Source organism: Corylus avellana, chromosome 2 (assembly GCF_965113065.1).
Source record: "Corylus avellana chromosome 2, dhCorAvel1.hap1.2, whole genome shotgun sequence".
Taxonomy (NCBI): Eukaryota; Viridiplantae; Streptophyta; class Magnoliopsida; order Fagales; family Betulaceae; genus Corylus; species Corylus avellana.
Genome location: NC_142491.1, coordinates 12,612,334 through 12,621,868, shown reverse-complemented (window position 1 = coordinate 12,621,868; position 9,535 = coordinate 12,612,334).

Sequence of the window (9,535 nt, the reverse complement as noted above, 5' to 3'; positions counted from 1 at the left end):
TATCATCCAAAATATGTTGGATGTTGGAGCCCAGGGGTTGGAGCGAAAGAGATTCGATGGGGATTGCAGTCCTAGCCTCAACGCCATCCGAGGCCAAGGGAGTGGCATTTAATGGACGTGCTGGGACAGGCTCGTTGGCCAGAAAGGCCTCAACTTCTGCAACTGGCTTCACCACAGGCCCAGGAGCAGCCTTTCGCCTAGCAGCCAGCAAGCTAGCAAACTGATCATGTACCTTCACTTCTGCTGCTTTCACCAGCTTCCTCTTCTTAGGTTGAGGAGCCTCGGGTTTGTCAGATTCTACGGGCTCATCGACCAAGCATAGAGCCCTAGCCGCCCGAGGAGAAGGGCTAAGTTTTTTGGCCGTCGTATCCATTTTCAAGGGCCCCGTGGTTCGGAATTGCGGAACAGCAGGTGGGTCCACTCTCCCACTTATCCTCAGAGCTCCACCGGTTTGGAGTGGTAGATTCTTCTGCTTAGGTGACTCGATTAATTTGCCTTTACCTTTATCGAGTCTGGTCTTCTTCGGAGTAGCCCCCCGAGTATTAGCAGCCGGAGGATCGGAAATCACAAGCTTTGGGTCTCGGATGATCATAGAAGCAAGTATCTTCTTGCCTCCGCCGACACCTCCTTCTACTGGAACGAGGCCTCTCCCCTTCGAGGCCGTACTCATAAGCAGCGAATAACTCAGCAGACTTTCATTTTTTCGAGTCCACTTTAAAACGTCGTTCACACGCTGCTGTTCGTGGTCGGTAAGGATTGGCTCTTTAGAAGCGTTCCCAGCAGGAACACTGGTTTCCCGAGGCACTCTTGGACCTTGGGCAACTTCAGTAGGATGGAATTCCCATTGGCCCGTTGCGAAAAAGTATTTTCCCTTCCACGCATGGTTGCTGGAATACTTTCCATCTACATGGACGAATTTACCCCGTCGGGACTGAAAGTTGTATAAGCCATCGCATTTCGGGTTCTTCTGGAGCCGATAAACCCATAAAAATTCTCGGGCAGTAAGGTGATGTCCCGGTCCGAGCGCCAAAGGCCACAATAGCACGTAGGCATAAATAAGCCTCCAGGCGTTGGGCACGATCTGATGCGGAGCCAGGTTCAAGTAGCTCAGCAACTCTCGTATTATTGGAGGAAAGGGTAGTCGAAAACCGGCACGAAACATAGTCTCGTACAGACAAACCTCATGAGCGTCAGAACGCACAATAGCACCTACCCGTTCATCATCAAATCGCAACTTCACAGATTTGGGAATAAAGCATTCTTCCCAGATTCTTGCTTCATCAGCTTTAGTCAATAATGGCCGCCAGCAGGCTGGATAGGTATTACCTCCGAGACCGTCGGAGCCTGATCCCTCATCTCCAGACATGATGTAAGAAAAAGAAGAAAGAAAGCTTTCAAGAAACAGAGAAGAAACAAAAATTTAGGGCCCGATTAGAAGGTAGGAAGAATGAAGAAGACCACCGCGTTTTAATAGCCTTGCCTCGGTAACCTGCGCATTAATTGTGCTACAAGGAGCAGGTCTCGGCAAGCGACACGTGGGCGTGCCTCATGACCAGGTTCAATGCACCGACCGAGTCTCGGAATACCAATCGACATCTACAGTTGACGAGTGACAGTGTCTCGAAAAATCAACCGACGCCATATGCAGGTGACACGTGTAAGGTACTCAAAAGCCAGCATTAATTAAGCGACAGGGTCTCGGAATCTCAACCGACACCTGAATATTAAAAGTCAAATTTTCCCTCCAAGATTTGAAATTTAAATTTTGAATCTAAAATTTAAATTTCAAAATTTTGCCGCCTTATTAATCCGAGACAGAGTTGGAAAAACATTGACTGTCTCGGAATTTCTTTCAAGAAAAGCTGGCCTCGGTTCATTCCATCAAGACATGAAATTTCTTTAGTTCTACAAACTTCGAAATTGGGGGGTAACTGTTGGGTCATGAACTAGCTTACCATTTATTGAGCAGTCCTTGGGCCCAGCCAGAAGAGGCCCAAGTCCGAGACCTACTCAAGTGATCCGAGACGAGACCTACTCATATTATCCGAGACCTACTCAAGTGATCCGAGACGAGACCTACTCATATTATCCGAGACCTACTCAAGTGATCCGAGACGAGACCTACTCATGTTATCTGAGACCACAAATCCGAGGCAACCTCTAGCCGAGACTAAAAAGTCCGAGAATAACTCAGGACATGTAAGTCTCAGTAAAGGGAATAACTCTGATATCTCAAAAGATATTATAATTGATCCTCTGATCTCAAGTCGCTTAAATCGTGGAAGAACTAACAAACATAATCTTTTCATTCAAATGTTTGTTTAGCCAATATCAAGGGATAAGATTCCTTAATAAATGGGAAATCAGATTTTCTCCAATGCCTATAAATACAAGTCATATGATCAAAGCAAAGGTAATCACAACTCTCATAATTTGAGCTCTATAGTTGTTACTAGTATCCTTTCTCATTCTGACTTAGGCATCGGAGTGCTCACGCCGGCTCACCCCCGGTCACTTTGATCCTTCTTTCTTCTTTGTTGTGCAGTCAAATTGTTCAGGTGTTGGTCCAACTCAAGCTCGGTAGGCGTGCCACGTCATCTTTTGGAAAACTGTGCATCAACAATCTCTGCAAATTTTGTAGATCTTTGAACTTTTGTGGGTCTGCACTCAAGGAAGAATTCCACAACCTTTGGGCCATTAAGATCTTGAATTTCCTGCACTGGTAAACCGCTGAAAAGTCTTTTTAGCAGAGTAAGAAATAGTATCATGATGGCATCAGTGCCTTTTAGCAGTGGAACGTGCAGATGAGAACTGCTGAGTGATCCATTCCATATATACACAAAGATAGGACGGGACAAAGCTATAAGGTTTAAAGATGTCGCCTTTATAAATTTGTTGCAAACTATTATCTCATTTCATGTCATATGAATTATGGTTAGCAATTTTTTTTTGACACGACTCGCGAACCCGACATAAAATTCAATACGAATTTAAATACTATGATTGAGGAGTCTGACCCGTTTAATTAAATGTGTTAAGTTATGTTTGACCTATATAATCTTATATTCATACTTCGACACAACCCGAACCTGACACACGACATAATGGAAGACAATTTTTGACATAACTCGCGAACTCGACACAAACCCAATACAAAATTAGAGGATTATGGTTGAGGGGCTTAACTCGTTTAATTAAATGGATTGAAATAGAGTTAACTTATATAGTTTTATACACATGCTTTGATACAACCCAAACCCGACACGTGAACACTAATTGCCAGTACCTTCTAATAAGGATATTGTTTCATTGGGTAATATAACTAGATATAATCAGATGGCAACATCCATATGATTATGACGGTTTGTCATCTGCCGCATGTGTTTCATTTGAACACATCAACATCCATCTCAACACCCCAATACAATGCCATGTCAACAAAACCGCTTTGCATGATGACATGTTTTTTTTTTTCTAAGTTCTATACGTATCGGATTGATGGGTTTTTTGGGTCTTTTTTTTTTTTTTTTTTTCTTCTATGAATAACTTAACACTTGTTAATGTGATATTGTATTTAAGTGTTTTTGACATGTCAAACGGTTCGAGTCCTCAACACAGCAGACTTGGTAGCTTCTCAGTGGCTCTAGGGGACCATCACTCAGCAATACAACCCGTCCCTGGACCTCCCCGTCCCATAGGATAATTTGGACGGTTCGGATCATTCGATTTGATGGTTTGATCTAGACTATATGATGTTTCTTAAGTAGATTCAGTGGTTGAATTTAGTGGACCGTCACTTAAGTTAATGGTAACATCTAATCAATTTTGATTTAATGGTTGTGATTAAATAACTACAATCTACCGATTATTATTAAATAATCATTGATAGTTCTTTAATTTAACAGTCTTGAAAATTATGTGGTTGTTGGTGAACAAACATGAATAATTGCTATTTCAACTCTATTAATAGATTATCGTAGTCCAGGTATTACATTTTACGTACTATTTCAATTGGTTATTTACATCCATCTTCCATTAAATTTTTAGCGTTGCTGCAACGTTGTACACAATGAGAATGTGACATTTTTAATATAAAATTAAAAATTAAAAAATTAAAAAACACATTCTCATCCAATGACTTAAGAAAAGTTCTCATGCGCACTTTCTAATATGCTTAATTATTCCTATCAAAATAGGGACGAATAGTTCAATATTGAGATTTTGCCCTGACAACAAGAGTAAAAAACACACTAAAGACATCACTGCAAAAGGAGTGAACTCATAATAATTGAAAGGAGCATCTTCCAACTCAATGCACCATACATAACAAAATTGACTTGTATTTCTCAAATTAATTAATTATGGGACACATCAGGAAAGTTCTTTCCTAGCATTAATTAATTCTAGGAAAATTTACACTTTACCTTCTCAAAGTTTGGAGTGATTTGCAATTCGACCTTCAAAGTTTTAATTTTGACAATCCACTCTCCCAAAGTTCTAAATTTTTGCAATTCAACCAATATTATCCCAAAATTCACATATTGCCCATAATTTTTAATTTTTAATTTTATTTTTTATAAAAACAAAAAACAAATTTGAGGGTGCAAAAATGGCCAGATGGCCCCCGAATTTTTTCAAAAGTTTTTTATAAAAAAAAAAAAAAAAATAGGGGCAATATGGGAAGTTTTGGATACAAATTGTCAAATTACAAAAATTTGGAACTTGGGAGGGGGGGTGGATTGCCAAAATTGAAACTTTGGAGGTCGAATTACAAATTGCCCCAAACTTTAGGGGGGTAAAATATAATTTTCCCTTAATTCTAATTTCCTAGCTTATAAAATAAATCAGCACCGAAGGAGCACTTCCTCCATCCTTTGAAGTGATGTATAATAAATGAACCATCAACAAGAATTTTCTTTGAAAATTATAATTGTCTATGGCTTTTCAAAATATTAATCAATTCATAAGCATAATTGATTCGAAATAAATCTCAAAATTTGAAGAATATAATGAAGGTTGAATAAATAAATTGTGATATGTAGAACTTAACGTATCAGACTGGTTAGAAAAATTGTTAGATATTGAAAAGGAAGATAATATCCCTTTCGTTCATTATGTTGTTCCTTAATCACCATTGACTTGGTGTCAATATGAGTAAATGCCGATAATGCCACGGGATTTGTTTGCCAACGGCATCATGACATGTTTGAGGAATATATGGTTTGCTAAACTCAATGTAGGAGTGCACTCACATTCGGCTCAACAAAATTTTGACTAAATTTTAGGCTCTAAAGGAAATGAACAAATTTATATAAGGGATAATAACAACGTGCAACATCAACTAAATGTAGAGCACTACGGTGTCAATTTGCTATCCTTGTTTAAAGCCATTTCCTATGATCTGAAATGGGAAAAAAAAAAAAAATTCTATAATATTTATTAATGCAGGCTGCATTTAGAAAATGGTAAAGAGTTGTTTGCCACGTATTACATAAAGAGCTAATATCATCTCACTAGCAAAGAAATAAGTAGGAGGTTTGATACGGACACAACACAAATTCAATTCATGGTCAACTTATCTCATACGTGTAAAAAAAATTTGAATTTTAAACCAAACAAATTGTCTTTTTTCCCAAATTTTTAGAATCTCAAAATCCTCTCTATCAATTTTTTTTTTTTTTTAAATGACACGTAGGAGAGAAGTTGGCCATAAGTTGGATTTATGTTGTAAGAGAGTTACTCACTCTTACAAAAAAAAAATTATTTGTTTTCACTCATAAATCATCAACACCATATAAAATGGACAGAGTTTTTCTTTAAAGTAGGTTAAAAAAATTTCTTTTAACCTAGTTTATAAAAGTGACATGTGCCCCTTAATTATTTGAAAATCATATGTTTTTTTAATAGTGAAGACAAAGTTAGAATAAATTTTATTAAAAACTTATGTTCATCTCATATGTTATTAAAAAAAATAACACATATTACTTTTATAAACTAAATTGAAGAAAATTTTTTGTGCCGAAGATGTCTCCCGCCATTCGGTAGACATATTTCACGTGAATAAGCAGAAGAAAAGCCAGAGCGTCCAAAAGAAGAGCAGTAGTGTGCTCATCAACAGCTTTAATTCACGTGAATATTATGTCTCCTGCCAAAACACAACCTCAACCCCGCAGAAAACAACCATTCGGTAGTGACGTAGTGTTTAGGAACGGAGCTTTATCCTACTTTTACAAGCAGAATTGAATGGAAGACTGAAATTCCGTAGTCTTTTATCAAATATCAAAAGACAATATTATTATTTATTTTAAACAAAGTAATAAAGCAAATAAGTACTAGTTTGTACGATCATACTATTTATTCATATTCAAGTTCATGTACTTAATCTAATCTATTCTCTTCTAGATGCATTAATTTATTGTTATATCTATCTCATGTACGTGTTGTCTCTTATTTATCTGTCATGTAAATCTGTTGGAAAATAAAGATTTTACCTCCAACTTTGTCATTAAAAAGACGGTGATAAATGGCAAGTGTAGTCAAAACGGGTTAGCGTGTCAGGTTCAAGTGGATTTGCCTGACCCTCCAATCCGTTATTGTTGTTGCACGATAAAAATGTTTATTCTTTATTCATTTCATAAAAATAAAACATGTTGATCTAACAAAACAATATTATAGTTACAATGAAGAATTTCTTCTGACCAAACTCGATCTATGTTTTGTTTAATAACCATTTTTGCTAGAGCCCACATCACGGGTCAAACAAGTCAAAGGAAGATGATGGAATTAGACCCATTCATATCTAACTACATGAGAAACAAGTTCATATGTAACTCTTCAAATGCCACAATCCCAATCAATTTTCAGATCCTCAGCATATTCTGGCAAATCACGTCTTTGCCCATTGTCCAGTCCATTAGAATTTTTCGAACTAGACAATAATTTCCTCATTTTTCCATCTCCGCTACAAGTGCATTCACAATCGCAATCAATTTCGCTTCCTTTACCATTAGTGAAAAATTCTTCCGTCATCGGTAAGTTATTTGCTCCCATAAAAGAACCAAAGAGAAAAAGAAAGACATATCGGAGATTTAAGACCGCTACTATGAGAGTTTCGTATAAACAAAACCTTAGAAAACAACTACAAGAAATCGAAAACCAAAATAATAGAAAAACTGCACTCCATAGATCGTTGCAGAAAATAAATATCGAGAGAAAACAAACAGTAACCACTATAGAGCCTAAGCATCACAAGATTCACCACTTTAGGGATCTAATGAACTGGAGAGGAGCGGGCCCTTTAAAGTGGGAGGACAAAATTGTCCATAAAAATATGAAATGACAATTTTGTCCTTTCACTTTAAGGATCGGCTCCTTTCCAGTTTATTTGAACCGGCTTAGAAATTTATATTATAGATTGATAAATTAATTGGTAAAAATTAGGCATCAAGAACTTGAATTAGATTTTTTTTTTTTTTTTTTTTTGGTGTTTTGTTTCCAGCCCCACACACCCTTTACGTACATGTTTAGTTTTCATAGAGAACAAAACTATGTAATTCCCTATGTTGGTGAATACAAAGCAGGAGGATTATAAGCGATGTTTTCTTGTTGGCCTTTTCTGTCATCAGCAAAACCAGCTATGAAAATATCTCCAACAAGGTTTTTCATCAAAACCTAATAACATTTGTTCTTAATTTGTTTGGTTAATAAATGGGCAATTCTCCAATATTAGTCTGACACATCTATTTCTTGGCTTCCAGTGAATCCTCCCAACTATGACAATAGTACTTGTAGAAACTAAATCTTGATATTTAACAGATACAAGCCAATTTAAATTTAACCATGTAATTTTGGATATGATCAACTGCAGATCTATGGGAAGACGAGCAATATTTGAATGATCATCTTGGCGCTCCATTCATGATCTTGCATTAATTGGCTACTGTATGGAAATCAAGATTGTCGACCATTATTAAATGAGACGCTTTGTGAACACAAATCCTGCTTCGAATATTCAACGAAGCAAGCTCGGCTCGACTCGGTTAGGCTCGTGAGCAAACTCGTATAAAGCTTGACTCGTATATTTTTTTATTAAGTAACTAACAATATATAGTCAATGTTACTCAATAATAACAAATATACTATATAACTCATTTTAATTGTGTATATATATATATATATATATGGGAAAAATATAAAAAAGCTTTTCAAACTAACAGCGGTTTGCGATAGAGCTTCATAATGTTCAAAATGTACTAAAGTAGCCCATCAAACTACTAAAGTGTGTCAAAAAGGTCCCATCTTTTTTTATATTCCTATAATGCCCATAATCTTTTAAAAACTTAAAAAAAAAATTAATAAAATAAAAAATAAACTAAATTATTTTTTAAACAAAAATAAATTAAAAAAAAAAAACCAAAAAACAAAATGAAGTTGTGAATAAATACTGTTTTTGTATTTGGAATGAGTAAAAAGTTAGTCATTGTTGTTGGCTTAAATTACAAATAGCTTGTGTGGTAAAAAAAAAATGGATAAATGCAAAATCAAATCTTGTGGTTGGCTCAATTGGCAGCCACCCCTTTCCTCATTTTTTTTTCTTCTTATTTTGACAAATTAATTTTTTAGTTATTTATTTTAGGGTTAAATACTAAAAACCTCATAGGGTTTGGACATTTTATTTTTTCCACCCTAGGTTTTGATTTGTATCACAGGAAGCACATGTGGTTTTGATAAAGACCAAATTGGTCATTCCATACATTAACCGTTAGTTGATTTAACAGAAGTTCACGTCACTAACACGTGGACCAATTAAAATTCGACACCTGGCATAAGTGGCCACGTCATCAGTGATGATGTGGCCACCTAATAAAATTTTAAAAAAATAAAAAATAAAAAATATATATTTTTTCAGAAAAAAAAAATTGGGGGCCAAGGCTACCCCCATTTTTTTTTCTTCATTTTTTTTGAATATATATATATATATATATATATATATATATATATATATATATATATTTTAATTTAAAAATATAACTTGCTTACACTTAAAAAAAAATAAATTAACTTACCAAAAAAAAAAAAAAAAAAAAACACGTTAGTGCAAGAACTTTTTCATACTCTATAGCAGCCCACGACTCTATAAAGATTGGGGGCTATTTTATGGAACGGGGTACTGGAGGCCATAATCCAATGCTATTGGCTATCTTTGACAATGGAATGGAAAAAGGAAGTAGAATGGTACTGTAGCAGATTTGATTGATATGAAAAAAAAAAATAGAAAAATATTTTATATAAAAAAGTGAAAAAAATTTGTTTTGTAATAATTTTTTTATTTGAATAATAATAAAAAGTGCTTGATGTGATATAAAAAATAAAAATGTTAAAGTTAATTTTAAAAAAAATATTTTAAATTTTTGAGTTCCATCCTGCTGTTTGCCAAATACAGCCATTCTGATTTGTGATTGATTAGTGATGCTTGTCTGGTAGGCTTGGGAAGATCACACGTAGAATTCTCCTAACATTCTTATGATCTACGTGG